The 19,186-nt window shown below is 49.5% G+C and overlaps 7 non-coding genes and 3 pseudogenes across 7 annotated transcripts; all 10 read right to left on the bottom strand.

The window, feature by feature from the left end:
- Positions 1 to 1,180: 1,180 nt before the first annotated feature.
- Positions 1,181 to 1,378, bottom strand: LOC142265774 (U2 spliceosomal RNA). The gene has a single exon (XR_012732009.1). It is a non-coding gene; the product is annotated as a U2 spliceosomal RNA (small nuclear RNA).
- A 684-nt stretch (positions 1,379 to 2,062) lies between these two features.
- On the bottom strand, positions 2,063 to 2,189 carry LOC142265781 (U2 spliceosomal RNA; annotated as a pseudogene).
- A 1,387-nt stretch (positions 2,190 to 3,576) lies between these two features.
- Positions 3,577 to 3,767, bottom strand: LOC142265809 (U2 spliceosomal RNA). Its single transcript, XR_012732035.1, has one exon. It is a non-coding gene; the product is annotated as a U2 spliceosomal RNA (small nuclear RNA).
- A 1,387-nt stretch (positions 3,768 to 5,154) lies between these two features.
- LOC142265808 (U2 spliceosomal RNA) lies at positions 5,155 to 5,345 on the bottom strand. Its single transcript, XR_012732034.1, has one exon. It is a non-coding gene; the product is annotated as a U2 spliceosomal RNA (small nuclear RNA).
- A 1,387-nt stretch (positions 5,346 to 6,732) lies between these two features.
- On the bottom strand, positions 6,733 to 6,923 carry LOC142265807 (U2 spliceosomal RNA). The gene has a single exon (XR_012732033.1). It is a non-coding gene; the product is annotated as a U2 spliceosomal RNA (small nuclear RNA).
- A 1,387-nt stretch (positions 6,924 to 8,310) lies between these two features.
- Positions 8,311 to 8,501, bottom strand: LOC142265806 (U2 spliceosomal RNA). The gene has a single exon (XR_012732032.1). It is a non-coding gene; the product is annotated as a U2 spliceosomal RNA (small nuclear RNA).
- A 1,387-nt stretch (positions 8,502 to 9,888) lies between these two features.
- Positions 9,889 to 10,079, bottom strand: LOC142265805 (U2 spliceosomal RNA). The gene has a single exon (XR_012732031.1). It is a non-coding gene; the product is annotated as a U2 spliceosomal RNA (small nuclear RNA).
- Positions 10,080 to 11,461: 1,382 nt separating this feature from the next.
- LOC142265765 (U2 spliceosomal RNA) lies at positions 11,462 to 11,666 on the bottom strand (annotated as a pseudogene).
- A 5,442-nt stretch (positions 11,667 to 17,108) lies between these two features.
- Positions 17,109 to 17,198, bottom strand: LOC142265777 (U2 spliceosomal RNA; annotated as a pseudogene).
- A 1,387-nt stretch (positions 17,199 to 18,585) lies between these two features.
- LOC142265802 (U2 spliceosomal RNA) lies at positions 18,586 to 18,776 on the bottom strand. The gene has a single exon (XR_012732029.1). It is a non-coding gene; the product is annotated as a U2 spliceosomal RNA (small nuclear RNA).
- Positions 18,777 to 19,186: the final 410 nt, after the last annotated feature.

Here is a 19,186-nt window from a genome sequence, read left to right as displayed (position 1 = left end):
TCCTTTAGGGCGCAAGCAACTCCCCTCCCCCTTGCAGTCTTTCCAATTCACGATACAAAAAGACGGACAGGACAGGTTGCCTGACTTTCCGTCACTGCCACCCTTTGCCATCCTTACCCGTAGAAAGCCCTTTCATCATCCCCAAACCCTAATCTTTTCCCTTTCCTTCCCAGCCCCCAAACCCTGCCCTCTGTACCTTTCTCACCACCCGCTTCCCTTCTCCTGTCATCCCCCTACCACCCGGGAAAAAAAGAGATTGCCCCCTCCTTCCACTAGCCCACCCTCCCACCCAAAGAACAACTTCTTCTGCGCAGCTTGTTTTCTAGGCAGCAGCGCTATTGTGATGTCATCGGGGGGCATTGTGACAAGCCGCCAGTGTTCCGTCTCTTCATGTTGTGCACAGTTCAAACGGAAAATACATCAACAGGCAGACTACAGAAAAGCTTACTATCAAAGGTTAGAGGGGGGCTTTCTCAGAGGGCTTTTTACAGTTTTTCTATTCCCAATTAGCCGTTTAAGTGTACTTATTGAAAGTAGTAATTCTTTCATAGGCCGCCCTTTCTTAGTATTTGACGTTCCTTATATTGCGGTATGAGGCTTCGCAGTAGGTTGCAAACATTCATCACCCATGACTGTCCCCAATTGAGCTCAGAAGCTCAATGTCTATCATGACCTCTCTTTTAGAATGTCCAAGAGCAAGCAAACTATTCCTCCAGGAGAGGGCGCCAACAGACTACTAAAGAGATCATCATTACTCAAAGAAAACCCCAAAAACCAATGCATGATAGGAATAAACAGGTAACTTTCTTTGGAGTGGAAGCGGAGAGATCGCACCAGATGCCAATTCTAGATCTTATCACACCTGTGGTCACTGCAGCAGCAGGTGAATCCACTTTGTCCAAAAGGGATCTATTCCATTCAATTGCAAATGATCTAGATAAGACAGAGAACTGCAGCACGGGGACATAGCCGAGTTGGTCAGGTTGAGTGGTGATGAGTTTGCTATTTGGATGAATAAAGAAAGTCAAAAGTGTGAAAGATAAAAAACAAAAGGAGGAAGTGTGAAAAGTGAATGGGCCAAATTGAGGTGCATATGAAGACGTATGCTTTCTTCCAATTCATTAAATCGGGCTAATATGAATCAGGTGAATTGAGTTCTGCTTTTGGAAACTGGGTTAAGAAGGGGTGCACCGTTCCTGGAGGTACTGCAATACCAGGTCAATGCGTGGAGTGGACAGAGCAAGCTCTTTTTCCATCTCCCTGTTCTAAAAATCCATTTAATATATGGTCCCCAGATAGGGGACGTATCAGATATTAAACTGATAAGAACAGATTTTTTGATTTAATGAAGCTTTCCAAAGCACCGCAAAAAATGCATGACCGAAGTCACACCAAAAACAGTGCAAAGGCTAGGATTCGTGTGGACCCCTCCGTGAGGAGAGGGTCCCCAAAAATCAACCCCGTCCCTCCGAGCCAGAAGGCCACAGCAAGGGTCAGGGATCTTCGGTGCTCCCCCAAGCCGAAGCCTGGTTGAGCCTTGTCGTTGCTCCCAGCGTCCACCCAGGCATCTTACCCAAGTGGAGTAGAGAGCTACTAGTTGTTGGTTTCGCAGCCGAAACTGCCCGGACCGTCAACCGGTGTTGGTTTCTCAGCCCAAGGCTAACCGGACCTCCAACCGGGTGTTGGTTTCTCAGCCGAAGCTGACCCGGACCTCCAACCGGGTGTTGGTTTCTCAGCCGAAGCTGACCCAGACCTCCAACCGGGTGTTGGTTTCTCAGCCGAAGCTGACCCGGACCTCCAACCGGGTGTTGGTTTCTCAGCCCAAAGCTGAACGGACCTCCGACCATGATTATAAAAATTTCCCTTCCTAGCCAGAAGGCCGGGATAGAGCAATATGCTCAGAAAGTATGAAAGGGCAAGGTACGGTGTGCTACAGAGCCCAAGGCTCGCCGGGGTCCCAAGCCAGCAAGCTCAGACTCACTCCAGGGTCGTCAGTCCTGGGGCACATTGCACCATAGCCCCCACACTTACTCAGTCTAATAGCCTCGATCCTGGTAGGGCCATGTTTTCCTCTAGATGAATATACTATACATCAAGAGTACTAGCAAGCGCAACCTTCCAGTGTGCATTGCATCTGCCGAGCCTCACAGATACTACACTTGATCTTAGCCAAAAGGCCGAGAAGCGATAACCAGAATTGGTTTGGGCCTCGAGTGGCACCCTGGCCTATGCCGGACACATCTTAGGGAGAGAGAGCGAGAGGGAGACAAACCCACGCCTACACAAGACATTTTGTCACCCAAGCCAACCCTTGAAAAGGCTGCTTTGCAGAGCAAAAACAAGAAGAATGGTGCGTTTTGCAGCCGCCGCCCACTGCAATGAATCTGAATAACTCCTCCTTTAGGGCGCAAGCAACTCCCCTCCCCCTTGCAGTCTTTCCAATTCACGATACAAAAAGACGGACAGGACAGGTTGCCTGACTTTCCGTCACTGCCACCCTTTGCCATCCTTACCCGTAGAAAGCCCTTTCATCATCCCCAAACCCTAATCTTTTCCCTTTCCTTCCCAGCCCCCAATCCCTGCCCTCTGTACCTTTCTCACCACCCGCTTCCCTTCTCCTGTCATCCCCCTACCACCCGGGAAAAAAAGAGATTGCCCCCTCCTTCCACTAGCCCACCCTCCCACCCAAAGAACAACTTCTTCTGCGCAGCTTGTTTTCTAGGCAGCAGCGCTATTGTGATGTCATCGGGGGGCATTGTGACAAGCCGCCAGTGTTCCGTCTCTTCATGTTGTGCACAGTTCAAACGGAAAATACATCAACAGGCAGACTACAGAAAAGCTTACTATCAAAGGTTAGAGGGGGGCTTTCTCAGAGGGCTTTTTACAGTTTTTCTATTCCCAATTAGCCGTTTAAGTGTACTTATTGAAAGTAGTAATTCTTTCATAGGCCGCCCTTTCTTAGTATTTGACGTTCCTTATATTGCGGTATGAGGCTTCGCAGTAGGTTGCAAACATTCATCACCCATGACTGTCCCCAATTGAGCTCAGAAGCTCAATGTCTATCATGACCTCTCTTTTAGAATGTCCAAGAGCAAGCAAACTATTCCTCCAGGAGAGGGCGCCAACAGACTACTAAAGAGATCATCATTACTCAAAGAAAACCCCAAAAACCAATGCATGATAGGAATAAACAGGTAACTTTCTTTGGAGTGGAAGCGGAGAGATCGCACCAGATGCCAATTCTAGATCTTATCACACCTGTGGTCACTGCAGCAGCAGGTGAATCCACTTTGTCCAAAAGGGATCTATTCCATTCAATTGCAAATGATCTAGATAAGACAGAGAACTGCAGCACGGGGACATAGCCGAGTTGGTCAGGTTGAGTGGTGATGAGTTTGCTATTTGGATGAATAAAGAAAGTCAAAAGTGTGAAAGATAAAAAACAAAAGGAGGAAGTGTGAAAAGTGAATGGGCCAAATTGAGGTGCATATGAAGACGTATGCTTTCTTCCAATTCATTAAATCGGGCTAATATGAATCAGGTGAATTGAGTTCTGCTTTTGGAAACTGGGTTAAGAAGGGGTGCACCGTTCCTGGAGGTACTGCAATACCAGGTCAATGCGTGGAGTGGACAGAGCAAGCTCTTTTTCCATCTCCCTGTTCTAAAAATCCATTTAATATATGGTCCCCAGATAGGGGACGTATCAGATATTAAACTGATAAGAACAGATACTACACTTGATCTTAGCCAAAAGGCCGAGAAGCGATAACCAGAATTGGTTTGGGCCTCGAGTGGCACCCTGGCCTATGCCGGACACATCTTAGGGAGAGAGAGCGAGAGGGAGACAAACCCACGCCTACACAAGACATTTTGTCACCCAAGCCAACCCTTGAAAAGGCTGCTTTGCAGAGCAAAAACAAGAAGAATGGTGCGTTTTGCAGCCGCCGCCCACTGCAATGAATCTGAATAACTCCTCCTTTAGGGCGCAAGCAACTCCCCTCCCCCTTGCAGTCTTTCCAATTCACGATACAAAAAGACGGACAGGACAGGTTGCCTGACTTTCCGTCACTGCCACCCTTTGCCATCCTTACCCGTAGAAAGCCCTTTCATCATCCCCAAACCCTAATCTTTTCCCTTTCCTTCCCAGCCCCCAATCCCTGCCCTCTGTACCTTTCTCACCACCCGCTTCCCTTCTCCTGTCATCCCCCTACCACCCGGGAAAAAAAGAGATTGCCCCCTCCTTCCACTAGCCCACCCTCCCACCCAAAGAACAACTTCTTCTGCGCAGCTTGTTTTCTAGGCAGCAGCGCTATTGTGATGTCATCGGGGGGCATTGTGACAAGCCGCCAGTGTTCCGTCTCTTCATGTTGTGCACAGTTCAAACGGAAAATACATCAACAGGCAGACTACAGAAAAGCTTACTATCAAAGGTTAGAGGGGGGCTTTCTCAGAGGGCTTTTTACAGTTTTTCTATTCCCAATTAGCCGTTTAAGTGTACTTATTGAAAGTAGTAATTCTTTCATAGGCCGCCCTTTCTTAGTATTTGACGTTCCTTATATTGCGGTATGAGGCTTCGCAGTAGGTTGCAAACATTCATCACCCATGACTGTCCCCAATTGAGCTCAGAAGCTCAATGTCTATCATGACCTCTCTTTTAGAATGTCCAAGAGCAAGCAAACTATTCCTCCAGGAGAGGGCGCCAACAGACTACTAAAGAGATCATCATTACTCAAAGAAAACCCCAAAAACCAATGCATGATAGGAATAAACAGGTAACTTTCTTTGGAGTGGAAGCGGAGAGATCGCACCAGATGCCAATTCTAGATCTTATCACACCTGTGGTCACTGTAGCAGCAGGTGAATCCACTTTGTCCAAAAGGGATCTATTCCATTCAATTGCAAATGATCTAGATAAGACAGAGAACTGCAGCACGGGGACATAGCCGAGTTGGTCAGGTTGAGTGGTGATGAGTTTGCTATTTGGATGAATAAAGAAAGTCAAAAGTGTGAAAGATAAAAAACAAAAGGAGGAAGTGTGAAAAGTGAATGGGCCAAATTGAGGTGCATATGAAGACGTATGCTTTCTTCCAATTCATTAAATCGGGCTAATATGAATCAGGTGAATTGAGTTCTGCTTTTGGAAACTGGGTTAAGAAGGGGTGCACCGTTCCTGGAGGTACTGCAATACCAGGTCAATGCGTGGAGTGGACAGAGCAAGCTCTTTTTCCATCTCCCTGTTCTAAAAATCCATTTAATATATGGTCCCCAGATAGGGGACGTATCAGATATTAAACTGATAAGAACAGATACTACACTTGATCTTAGCCAAAAGGCCGAGAAGCGATAACCAGAATTGGTTTGGGCCTCGAGTGGCACCCTGGCCTATGCCGGACACATCTTAGGGAGAGAGAGCGAGAGGGAGACAAACCCACGCCTACACAAGACATTTTGTCACCCAAGCCAACCCTTGAAAAGGCTGCTTTGCAGAGCAAAAACAAGAAGAATGGTGCGTTTTGCAGCCGCCGCCCACTGCAATGAATCTGAATAACTCCTCCTTTAGGGCGCAAGCAACTCCCCTCCCCCTTGCAGTCTTTCCAATTCACGATACAAAAAGACGGACAGGACAGGTTGCCTGACTTTCCGTCACTGCCACCCTTTGCCATCCTTACCCGTAGAAAGCCCTTTCATCATCCCCAAACCCTAATCTTTTCCCTTTCCTTCCCAGCCCCCAAACCCTGCCCTCTGTACCTTTCTCACCACCCGCTTCCCTTCTCCTGTCATCCCCCTACCACCCGGGAAAAAAAGAGATTGCCCCCTCCTTCCACTAGCCCACCCTCCCACCCAAAGAACAACTTCTTCTGCGCAGCTTGTTTTCTAGGCAGCAGCGCTATTGTGATGTCATCGGGGGGCATTGTGACAAGCCGCCAGAGTTCCGTCTCTTCATGTTGTGCACAGTTCAAACGGAAAATACATCAACAGGCAGACTACAGAAAAGCTTACTATCAAAGGTTAGAGGGGGGCTTTCTCAGAGGGCTTTTTACAGTTTTTCTATTCCCAATTAGCCGTTTAAGTGTACTTATTGAAAGTAGTAATTCTTTCATAGGCCGCCCTTTCTTAGTATTTGACGTTCCTTATATTGCGGTATGAGGCTTCGCAGTAGGTTGCAAACATTCATCACCCATGACTGTCCCCAATTGAGCTCAGAAGCTCAATGTCTATCATGACCTCTCTTTTAGAATGTCCAAGAGCAAGCAAACTATTCCTCCAGGAGAGGGCGCCAACAGACTACTAAAGAGATCATCATTACTCAAAGAAAACCCCAAAAACCAATGCATGATAGGAATAAACAGGTAACTTTCTTTGGAGTGGAAGCGGAGAGATCGCACCAGATGCCAATTCTAGATCTTATCACACCTGTGGTCACTGCAGCAGCAGGTGAATCCACTTTGTCCAAAAGGGATCTATTCCATTCAATTGCAAATGATCTAGATAAGACAGAGAACTGCAGCACGGGGACATAGCCGAGTTGGTCAGGTTGAGTGGTGATGAGTTTGCTATTTGGATGAATAAAGAAAGTCAAAAGTGTGAAAGATAAAAAACAAAAGGAGGAAGTGTGAAAAGTGAATGGGCCAAATTGAGGTGCATATGAAGACGTATGCTTTCTTCCAATTCATTAAATCGGGCTAATATGAATCAGGTGAATTGAGTTCTGCTTTTGGAAACTGGGTTAAGAAGGGGTGCACCGTTCCTGGAGGTACTGCAATACCAGGTCAATGCGTGGAGTGGACAGAGCAAGCTCTTTTTCCATCTCCCTGTTCTAAAAATCCATTTAATATATGGTCCCCAGATAGGGGACGTATCAGATATTAAACTGATAAGAACAGATACTACACTTGATCTTAGCCAAAAGGCCGAGAAGCGATAACCAGAATTGGTTTGGGCCTCGAGTGGCACCCTGGCCTATGCCGGACACATCTTAGGGAGAGAGAGCGAGAGGGAGACAAACCCACGCCTACACAAGACATTTTGTCACCCAAGCCAACCCTTGAAAAGGCTGCTTTGCAGAGCAAAAACAAGAAGAATGGTGCGTTTTGCAGCCGCCGCCCACTGCAATGAATCTGAATAACTCCTCCTTTAGGGCGCAAGCAACTCCCCTCCCCCTTGCAGTCTTTCCAATTCACGATACAAAAAGACGGACAGGACAGGTTGCCTGACTTTCCGTCACTGCCACCCTTTGCCATCCTTACCCGTAGAAAGCCCTTTCATCATCCCCAAACCCTAATCTTTTCCCTTTCCTTCCCAGCCCCCAAACCCTGCCCTCTGTACCTTTCTCACCACCCGCTTCCCTTCTCCTGTCATCCCCCTACCACCCGGGAAAAAAAGAGATTGCCCCCTCCTTCCACTAGCCCACCCTCCCACCCAAAGAACAACTTCTTCTGCGCAGCTTGTTTTCTAGGCAGCAGCGCTATTGTGATGTCATCGGGGGGCATTGTGACAAGCCGCCAGTGTTCCGTCTCTTCATGTTGTGCACAGTTCAAACGGAAAATACATCAACAGGCAGACTACAGAAAAGCTTACTATCAAAGGTTAGAGGGGGGCTTTCTCAGAGGGCTTTTTACAGTTTTTCTATTCCCAATTAGCCGTTTAAGTGTACTTATTGAAAGTAGTAATTCTTTCATAGGCCGCCCTTTCTTAGTATTTGACGTTCCTTATATTGCGGTATGAGGCTTCGCAGTAGGTTGCAAACATTCATCACCCATGACTGTCCCCAATTGAGCTCAGAAGCTCAATGTCTATCATGACCTCTCTTTTAGAATGTCCAAGAGCAAGCAAACTATTCCTCCAGGAGAGGGCGCCAACAGACTACTAAAGAGATCATCATTACTCAAAGAAAACCCCAAAAACCAATGCATGATAGGAATAAACAGGTAACTTTCTTTGGAGTGGAAGCGGAGAGATCGCACCAGATGCCAATTCTAGATCTTATCACACCTGTGGTCACTGCAGCAGCAGGTGAATCCACTTTGTCCAAAAGGGATCTATTCCATTCAATTGCAAATGATCTAGATAAGACAGAGAACTGCAGCACGGGGACATAGCCGAGTTGGTCAGGTTGAGTGGTGATGAGTTTGCTATTTGGATGAATAAAGAAAGTCAAAAGTGTGAAAGATAAAAAACAAAAGGAGGAAGTGTGAAAAGTGAATGGGCCAAATTGAGGTGCATATGAAGACGTATGCTTTCTTCCAATTCATTAAATCGGGCTAATATGAATCAGGTGAATTGAGTTCTGCTTTTGGAAACTGGGTTAAGAAGGGGTGCACCGTTCCTGGAGGTACTGCAATACCAGGTCAATGCGTGGAGTGGACAGAGCAAGCTCTTTTTCCATCTCCCTGTTCTAAAAATCCATTTAATATATGGTCCCCAGATAGGGGACGTATCAGATATTAAACTGATAAGAACAGATACTACACTTGATCTTAGCCAAAAGGCCGAGAAGCGATAACCAGAATTGGTTTGGGCCTCGAGTGGCACCCTGGCCTATGCCGGACACATCTTAGGGAGAGAGAGCGAGAGGGAGACAAACCCACGCCTACACAAGACATTTTGTCACCCAAGCCAACCCTTGAAAAGGCTGCTTTGCAGAGCAAAAACAAGAAGAATGGTGCGTTTTGCAGCCGCCGCCCACTGCAATGAATCTGAATAACTCCTCCTTTAGGGCGCAAGCAACTCCCCTCCCCCTTGCAGTCTTTCCAATTCACGATACAAAAAGACGGACAGGACAGGTTGCCTGACTTTCCGTCACTGCCACCCTTTGCCATCCTTACCCGTAGAAAGCACTTTCATCATCCCCAAACCCTAATCTTTTCCCTTTCCTTCCCAGCCCCCAAACCCTGCCCTCTGTACCTTTCTCACCACCCGCTTCCCTTCTCCTGTCATCCCCCTACCACCCGGGAAAAAAAGAGATTGCCCCCTCCTTCCACTAGCCCACCCTCCCACCCAAAGAACAACTTCTTCTGCGCAGCTTGTTTTCTAGGCAGCAGCGCTATTGTGATGTCATCGGGGGGCATTGTGACAAGCCGCCAGTGTTCCGTCTCTTCATGTTGTGCACAGTTCAAACGGAAAATACATCAACAGGCAGACTACAGAAAAGCTTACTATCAAAGGTTAGAGGGGGGCTTTCTCAGAGGGCTTTTTACAGTTTTTCTATTCCCAATTAGCCGTTTAAGTGTACTTATTGAAAGTAGTAATTCTTTCATAGGCCGCCCTTTCTTAGTATTTGACGTTCCTTATATTGCGGTATGAGGCTTCGCAGTAGGTTGCAAACATTCATCACCCATGACTGTCCCCAATTGAGCTCAGAAGCTCAATGTCTATCATGACCTCTCTTTTAGAATGTCCAAGAGCAAGCAAACTATTCCTCCAGGAGAGGGCGCCAACAGACTACTAAAGAGATCATCATTACTCAAAGAAAACCCCAAAAACCAATGCATGATAGGAATAAACAGGTAACTTTCTTTGGAGTGGAAGCGGAGAGATCGCACCAGATGCCAATTCTAGATCTTATCACACCTGTGGTCACTGCAGCAGCAGGTGAATCCACTTTGTCCAAAAGGGATCTATTCCATTCAATTGCAAATGATCTAGATAAGACAGAGAACTGCAGCACGGGGACATAGCCGAGTTGGTCAGGTTGAGTGGTGATGAGTTTGCTATTTGGATGAATAAAGAAAGTCAAAAGTGTGAAAGATAAAAAACAAAAGGAGGAAGTGTGAAAAGTGAATGGGCCAAATTGAGGTGCATATGAAGACGTATGCTTTCTTCCAATTCATTAAATCGGGCTAATATGAATCAGGTGAATTGAGTTCTGCTTTTGGAAACTGGGTTAAGAAGGGGTGCACCGTTCCTGGAGGTACTGCAATACCAGGTCAATGCGTGGAGTGGACAGAGCAAGCTCTTTTTCCATCTCCCTGTTCTAAAAATCCATTTAATATATGGTCCCCAGATAGGGGACGTATCAGATATTAAACTGATAAGAACAGATACTACACTTGATCTTAGCCAAAAGGCCGAGAAGCGATAACCAGAATTGGTTTGGGCCTCGAGTGGCACCCTGGCCTATGCCGGACACATCTTAGGGAGAGAGAGCGAGAGGGAGACAAACCCACGCCTACACAAGACATTTTGTCACCCAAGCCAACCCTTGAAAAGGCTGCTTTGCAGAGCAAAAACAAGAAGAATGGTGCGTTTTGCAGCCGCCGCCCACTGCAATGAATCTGAATAACTCCTCCTTTAGGGCGCAAGCAACTCCCCTCCCCCTTGCAGTCTTTCCAATTCACGATACAAAAAGACGGACAGGTTGCCTGACTTTCCGTCACTGCCACCCTTTGCCATCCTTACCCGTAGAAAGCCCTTTCATCATCCCCAAACCCTAATCTTTTCCCTTTCCTTCCCAGCCCCCAAACCCTGCCCTCTGTACCTTTCTCACCACCCGCTTCCCTTCTCCTGTCATCCCCCTACCACCCGGGAAAAAAAGAGATTGCCCCCTCCTTCCACTAGCCCACCCTCCCACCCAAAGAACAACTTCTTCTGCGCAGCTTGTTTTCTAGGCAGCAGCGCTATTGTGATGTCATCGGGGGGCATTGTGACAAGCCGCCAGTGTTCCGTCTCTTCATGTTGTGCACAGTTCAAACGGAAAATACATCAACAGGCAGACTACAGAAAAGCTTACTATCAAAGGTTAGAGGGGGGCTTTCTCAGAGGGCTTTTTACAGTTTTTCTATTCCCAATTAGCCGTTTAAGTGTACTTATTGAAAGTAGTAATTCTTTCATAGGCCGCCCTTTCTTAGTATTTGACGTTCCTTATATTGCGGTATGAGGCTTCGCAGTAGGTTGCAAACATTCATCACCCATGACTGTCCCCAATTGAGCTCAGAAGCTCAATGTCTATCATGACCTCTCTTTTAGAATGTCCAAGAGCAAGCAAACTATTCCTCCAGGAGAGGGCGCCAACAGACTACTAAAGAGATCATCATTACTCAAAGAAAACCCCAAAAACCAATGCATGATAGGAATAAACAGGTAACTTTCTTTGGAGTGGAAGCGGAGAGATCGCACCAGATGCCAATTCTAGATCTTATCACACCTGTGGTCACTGCAGCAGCAGGTGAATCCACTTTGTCCAAAAGGGATCTATTCCATTCAATTGCAAATGATCTAGATAAGACAGAGAACTGCAGCATGGGGACATAGCCGAGTTGGTCAGGTTGAGTGGTGATGAGTTTGCTATTTGGATGAATAAAGAAAGTCAAAAGTGTGAAAGATAAAAAACAAAAGGAGGAAGTGTGAAAAGTGAATGGGCCAAATTGAGGTGCATATGAAGACGTATGCTTTCTTCCAATTCATTAAATCGGGCTAATATGAATCAGGTGAATTGAGTTCTGCTTTTGGAAACTGGGTTAAGAAGGGGTGCACCGTTCCTGGAGGTACTGCAATACCAGGTCAATGCGTGGAGTGGACAGAGCAAGCTCTTTTTCCATCTCCCTGTTCTAAAAATCCATTTAATATATGGTCCCCAGATAGGGGACGTATCAGATATTAAACTGATAAGAACAGATTTTTTGATTTAACAGCATCTTTATTATCATGCACTATTCACAAAAAGGTAACAAACCGTGTACAGTGCCGCAGCCCCGTACACACAGAAATATACAATCCTTCTTACATAGCCATAGAGTACGACGCACTAAACTATACATCACGCTCCTATGCTTATCCATAACACTCAAGCTGAAAGAAAAAGTTAGACAATAAATAACGACGAACCGGCGATTGGGGGATGGGGGTAGGGGAAAAGGGGATAGGGTGGGGAAATCACAGGCCCGAAGCTTTATTGAAAGACGCACATAACGGGAAAAGGAGGGAGGGGGCATGGAAGAGGTCTAAACCTCCTCCTCGGCGCTGTCGTCCGGACTGTCCATGATGGAATAGTCTCTGAGCAGGCTGTGGATCAGCCTGCGGCAATCCTGGATAGACATCCTCTCCCTCTTCAAGATGAGCCGGTTCCTGGCGACCCAAATAGCGTCCTTAAAGCAGTTCATAAGGCGCCAAGCCTCCTGGATGGCTCCAACGGTGTGAGTCCCAGGGAAGAGTCCATAAAGTACGGAATGGTACGATAGGCTCCCTCTGGGGACGGAGTTCCTCAGGTCATCCTCCAGGGCGACCAACAGGCGCTGTGCGAAACGGCAGTCCCAAAAGGCGTGCAGCGATGTTTCCTCCACGAAGGGGCACCTTGGGCAGTACCGGGTTTTGCACAGGTTCCGGGCGTGCATGAATGACCGGACGGGCAGTCCGCCCTGTATCGCCATCCATGACAAGTCCTTGTGCCCGTTGGTCAATCCAGCCGATGACACGTTTGTCCAAACAGTCTCCAGTGTGTCGTGATGAAGTCCTGGAATGTTCTCCATTTCGTCCTTGGCTCTGATGAGTTTGTGGATAGTCTTTGGCTTCCACAAATCAGGCTTGAGTCCCTCCAGTTGGTGTTCCCTCACAAACCGAACCACGTCTCCGTAGAACCATGGCGCCGTCCAGTTGTAGGGGAAGGAGCTGTCCCACTTGTCCCAGCCTAACCGTCTCCAAAGGGGGAGCAGGAAGAAGCGAGACATGGACCCACCCGCGGAACCTCTCTTGACTCGCAGAGTTCGGCGAACGCAGTCACATACGAAGGAGGATCGCAGGAGGGTGGGGATATCGGGTACGCCCTTCCCACCCTTGCGAGGATCCTTGTACATGATGCTCCGCTTTACTCTGTCCATCTTGGATCCCCAGACAAAACGAAACACCGTCCTGGTAATGGCCCTGCACACGGTGGCAAGGGGGGGCCAGGCCTGGGCCGTGTACTGCAGCACGGGCAGTACCTCGTTACGCAGGACCAGTGCTTTGCCCTCACAGGTGAGGCGTCTGAGGCTCCACAGACCGATCCGTTGGGTGATCTTGGTCAAGCGTTCCTCCCAGGACTTGAGGGCTGCTCCTTCCTTCCCGAACCAGACTCCAAGAACCTTGATGAAATCCGGCTGGATGCTGAAAGGGAAGGGGGCGGAAGAGGCCGGCTGCCAGTCCCCGAAGAGCATGGCTTCCGACTTCCCGCAGTTGACTTTGGCTCCCGAAGCCCGTCCGAAGGTCTCACAGGTCTGGACGAGGGTGTCAACTGAGCGCCGGTCCGCGCAGAAGACGGTCACGTCGTCCATGTAGAGCGAGCACTTGACCTCGAAGCGATCTGGTCCTGGTGCGGTGATCCCTCTGATCTCTCCATTCCGCCGGATAGCCTCTGCAAAGAGTTCTATAACACAAACAAAAAGAAGAGGTGACAGAGGGCAGCCTTGTCTGACCCCTGAGAGGACCGGGAAGGGGTCAGTCTTCCAGCCGTTTACCAACACCGAGCTGTGAATATCAAAATACATTAGTTGGACATACAAACAAAACATGTTACCCAAACCTAACCTGTGCAGAGCTTTGCCCAGGAACTCATGGGAAACACGGTCGAAGGCCTTTTCCTGATCCAACGAGATCAGGGAAGCGTGCACCCGGCGGGCCTTGATGTACTCGACCGTGTCCCGCATGAGAGCCAGGCTGTCTGCGATGCGACGTCCGGGGATGCCGCAGGTCTGATCCGGGTGGATGATCCGTCCAATAACCGTCTTCAGTCTCGTTGCCATCGTCTTGGCCAGGATCTTGTAGTCGACGTTCAGAAGGGTGATGGGACGCCAATTCTTCAGGTCGCACCTCTCTCCTTTGCGCTTGTACAGGATCGTGACCATTCCTTCCCTCAGAGATGGAGGCATTCTGCCCTCCACCACCATCTCCTCATACAGCCCTAACAGGTCCGGACAGATTAGGTCTCCCAGCGCTACATAGAGCTCTGCTGGGAGGCCGTCACTGCCCGGTGTCCTGCCAGAACTAAAGGATTTGGCGGCCGAGAGCAGCTCGTCCACCGTCAGAGGAACGTCCATGGCCGCCGCGTCTGCAGGGTCAAGATGGTTAGTGATACCTGACAGGAACTTATCGGCGGCCTCGGGGTCAGTAGTCTTGCGGGCGTAGAGTTCGCTGTAGAAGTCGCTGACGACCTTCATCACATTCTCTTTCCCGCGTCGCATGCTTCCACTCTCGTCTCGTAGTTCATTCATGGGCGTGTGACCGGCGTGGAGTTTCCTGAAAAAGAACGAGTTACATTTCTCACCCTTCTCCAGGTTCTCCACTTTGGAACGGAAGACAATTCGCTCGGACTCCTCCTCGAAGTGCCTTTTCAGGCTCCTCTTAGTCTCCTCCAGCTCCTCTCTCACGTCCCAGCCGCATCGAAGAAGGTCCTGCAGGGAACGCAGCTCACGCTGGAGTCTCCTGAAGTCCCTCCTCTTCAGACACGCCTGTTGTTGACTCTTTGCCTGAAAGAAGAAACGGAACTCGAGTTTAACGTATTCCCACCAGTCAGAAACAGACTGGAAGCCCGCCTTGTAGGCCCGCCACGTGGAGTAGGCAGCTCTAAGCTCCTCCAGAATCTCACCCTTTTCCAGCAGAGAGCAGTTCAGCTTCCAGGAGCCCGGGCCAATGGGGAAGCCATGGCCCAGCACACCTTGAAAGTGAATGGCTCTGTGGTCAGAGAAGAAGCAGGGGACCATCGAGTGCCCACTCCGCCCAACCGCCCGAGAGGTAAACACAAAGTCAATCCTGGAACGCAGCGAGCCATCGGATCGGCACCATGAATAGTTCACGGATCCGTGTCCGATGGAGCCAACAACGTCCACAAGAGAGGCTTCGGTCACCATCTCAATGAGCAGTTTGGATGTGACGTCCAACTTGGCAGCCGTTCCAGAACTGCGTCCATCCTCCTCAATCGGGCAGTTGAAATCCCCGGCCATCACTACCGTCCTGGCGGTAGCGAGCTGAGGGCGCAGGGCTTGGAGGAGCTCCAGTCGATCGCTCTTCACAGGAGAAGCATACACATTGATGAACCTGACAGGTTCTCCCGCCCAGGTGCCATCCACGAGCAGTAACCTGCCGCAGACGATTTCCTGAACAGAGTCCAATGTGAAGGCGCTTCCCCTGATCAGCACGGCGACCCCCGCGGACCTACAGTCGCCCCCGCCAGACCAGTAGGATGGGCCATGGGTCCACTCCCTGGCCAGATGGTTGAAGGACCTAGAGGAGGGAAGGGAGCACTCCTGCAGGAAAAATGCATCACTAGACTGAGTGTTAAGGAACGCAAAAATTGTCTGACGTCGGAACTTGTCTCTGATGCTCCTAACATTAATGGAAAAGATGTTAATGTTAGCAGTCATTGGAGGAAAGAGAAAGTTAGAGCAGGCGGTGTGCCTTAGTTACCACTCCGGTCGGGCGGTTCTTCCTCTTTGGCACCTGCTGGTAAGGGTATCTCCAGCAGACCCTCTTCTTCTAGCTGATCGAACAGGGATGGTGCCTCAGTGGCTTCCGACTCCTCCATTTCTTCTTCGGCCACAAGGGACTCCACCATCTGCTCCAACACGTCCGGTTCTGGGAGGAGGCCATCCTCCTCTTCCTGGGGTGGATTGGGGTCCACAATGAACAGCTTGGAAGGTTCTGCGACAGGACTATCTTCCACCTTCCTTTTCCTTTGGCCTGTACCTGAGGAGACAAGAGCTGGAAAATCCTCCTCGGTGAAAAGTGCAAGAGTGCTGAGGCCCTCTGCTCTCATGGTCTGGGGAGGGAGAGTGGGCTTTGGGGGGGGGGTGAGGAGACCAACTGAGGAGTAGGGAAATGAGGTGGAGGTAGTGGAATCCTCAGTAGGGTTGGCCGGGGGGGGAGGGGTTTGGACAGGGGTGACAGGGGGGGGGACCAGGGAGGGGGCAACAGTTTTCTTACCCTTCTTTTTCCTGGACTCCGTGGCTGCTGGGGCATCGGCTGGAGCCACGGTCGCCGGGTTCTTGGCCGCCTTGTCCTTGGCCTCTGTGGCCTTGGTCGTAGCTGCCTTGGTCGACGAAGCTGTGACTACCCGATACTGGGTCGCCGCGGCAACCCTTGCCCAGGATTTCTCCCGCTGTGGGCAGTCCTTGTAAAGGTGGTCCGCCTGTCCACATAGGTTGCAAGTCTTCTTCTTTGGGCAGTCCTTGGAGCTGTGTCCCGTCACCCGGCAAACCCTGCAGGCGTCCTCCTTGCAGGTCTTCATCGAATGCCCTTTCCCGCCACATTTCCTGCAGTTGTGTGGCATGTCCGGGTAGTAGATGAGACCAAAGGAGTTTCCCAGAGAGAATGTCGGGGGCAGGTGCTGGAGACCATCCTCGGATGCTGGTTCCCTGTAGAGTCGAACGGTTACTGACCACTTACCCGTCCAGAATCCGTTGCCGTTAAGGATGTGGGATGGCTCCCTCACCACTGTGCAGAGACGTCCCAGGAACGTGGAGATGTCTCTTCCTGGGGTGTGCGGGTTCCGCATGGAGACCGTGATCCTCTTCTCATCCCTCTGTATAGGACAGGATCCTAAAAAAGAATGAAAAGGGGAGTCCGGCATCGCTGCGTTCATCGCCTCCCAGTATCTCCTGCAGGCATTCACCGTGGCAAAGGTTACCAGAAAAATGCCAGTCATGAAGGTCTGGACACTCAGGGTTTCCGCCCTGGAGAAGCCCTGATCCAGAATCATCTTCTTGCAGAACACGTCGCTGGACATGTCCGGCAACCTACCATCCACCGCCTTTAGCTTCAGGGCGACCGTCTGCCGCATCCAAGGCTCCAGGGTTGGAGCCTTTTCAGGCGGCGTCCGGGCTCCCTCCGGCTGGCCGGCGTCGGAGGTAGGGGCCTCTTGGGCCGAAGAAGCCTCTGGATGAGCCTTCCTGGAGGTCCCTGGGTCCTGAGCCTTCTTGGCTGCCTTCTCTGGCTTGCTTGCCATGGCTGTTTCCTGCTTGAGTTCCCGGAGCTGGATCTTGGATTCTTCTCCGGGTGTCTTCTCCCGCTGTGTTCCTCCTCGAAGTTCCTCTGGTCTCCCCAAGTCTTCTCCGAGCCTTCGTCTTCTTGCTTCTTTCTTCCAAGCTCTTCTTCCGTCCGATCTCCCTCTTCCGGTCTCGGCTGGGCTTCGGAGCTTGTCTCCCTGATCGTCTCTCGTCAAGTGTAGCTAGCTCAGTTTGTACTGATAAGAACAGATACTACACTTGATCTTAGCCAAAAGGCCGAGAAGCGATAACCAGAATTGGTTTGGGCCTCGAGTGGCACCCTGGCCTATGCCGGACACATCTTAGGGAGAGAGAGCGAGAGGGAGACAAACCCACGCCTACACAAGACATTTTGTCACCCAAGCCAACCCTTGAAAAGGCTGCTTTGCAGAGCAAAAACAAGAAGAATGGTGCGTTTTGCAGCCGCCGCCCACTGCAATGAATCTGAATAACTCCTCCTTTAGGGCGCAAGCAACTCCCCTCCCCCTTGCAGTCTTTCCAATTCACGATACAAAAAGACGGACAGGACAGGTTGCCTGACTTTCCGTCACTGCCACCCTTTGCCATCCTTACCCGTAGAAAGCCCTTTCATCATCCCCAAACCCTAATCTTTTCCCTTTCCTTCCCAGCCCCCAAACCCTGCCCTCTGTACCTTTCTCACCACCCGCTTCCCTTCTCCTGTCATCCCCCTACCACCCGGGAAAAAAAGAGATTGCCCCCTCCTTCCACTAGCCCACCCTCCCACCCAAAGAACAACTTCTTCTGCGCAGCTTGTTTTCTAGGCAGCAGCGCTATTGTGATGTCATCGGGGGGCATTGTGACAAGCCGCCAGTGTTCCGTCTCTTCATGTTGTGCACAGTTCAAACGGAAAATACATCAACAGGCAGACTACAGAAAAGCTTACTATCAAAGGTTAGAGGGGGGCTTTCTCAGAGGGCTTTTTACAGTTTTTCTATTCCCAATTAGCCGTTTAAGTGTACTTATTGAAAGTAGTAATTCTTTCATAGGCCGCCCTTTCTTAGTATTTGACGTTCCTTATATTGCGGTATGAGGCTTCGCAGTAGGTTGCAAACATTCATCACCCATGACTGTCCCCAATTGAGCTCAGAAGCTCAATGTCTATCATGACCTCTCTTTTAGAATGTCCAAGAGCAAGCAAACTATTCCTCCAGGAGAGGGCGCCAACAGACTACTAAAGAGATCATCATTACTCAAAGAAAACCCCAAAAACCAATGCATGATAGGAATAAACAGGTAACTTTCTTTGGAGTGGAAGCGGAGAGATCGCACCAGATGCCAATTCTAGATCTTATCACACCTGTGGTCACTGCAGCAGCAGGTGAATCCACTTTGTCCAAAAGGGATCTATTCCATTCAATTGCAAATGATCTAGATAAGACAGAGAACTGCAGCACGGGGACATAGCCGAGTTGGTCAGGTTGAGTGGTGATGAGTTTGCTATTTGGATGAATAAAGAAAGTCAAAAGTGTGAAAGATAAAAAACAAAAGGAGGAAGTGTGAAAAGTGAATGGGCCAAATTGAGGTGCATATGAAGACGTATGCTTTCTTCCAATTCATTAAATCGGGCTAATATGAATCAGGTGAATTGAGTTCTGCTTTTGGAAACTGGGTTAAGAAGGGGTGCACCGTTCCTGGAGGTACTGCAATACCAGGTCAATGCGTGGAGTGGACAGAGCAAGCTCTTTTTCCATCTCCCTGTTCTAAAAATCCATTTAATATATGGTCCCCAGATAGGGGACGTATCAGATATTAAACTGATAAGAACAGATACTACACTTGATCTTAGCCAAAAGGCCGAGAAGCGATAACCAGAATTGGTTTGGGCCTCGAGTGGCACCCTGGCCTATGCCGGACACATCTTAGGGAGAGAGAGCGAGAGGGAGACAAACCCACGCCTACACAAGACATTTTGTCACCCAAGCCAACCCTTGAAAAGGCTGCTTTGCAGAGCAAAAACAAGAAGAATGGTGCGTTTTGCAGCCGCCGCCCACTGCAATGAATCTGAATAACTCCTCCTTTAGGGCGCAAGCAACTCCCCTCCCCCTTGCAGTCTTTCCAATTCACGATACAAAAAGACGGACAGGACAGGTTGCCTGACTTTCCGTCACTGCCACCCTTTGCCATCCTTACCCGTAGAAAGCCCTTTCATCATCCCCAAACCCTAATCTTTTCCCTTTCCTTCCCAGCCCCCAAACCCTGCCCTCTGTACCTTTCTC

This window comes from Anomaloglossus baeobatrachus, unplaced genomic scaffold, assembly GCF_048569485.1.
Source record: "Anomaloglossus baeobatrachus isolate aAnoBae1 unplaced genomic scaffold, aAnoBae1.hap1 Scaffold_2776, whole genome shotgun sequence".
NCBI lineage: Eukaryota > Metazoa > Chordata > Amphibia > Anura > Aromobatidae > Anomaloglossus > Anomaloglossus baeobatrachus.
The sequence above is the reverse complement of the archived record's forward strand: the minus strand, read 5'-3'. Positions and strand labels throughout refer to the sequence as shown.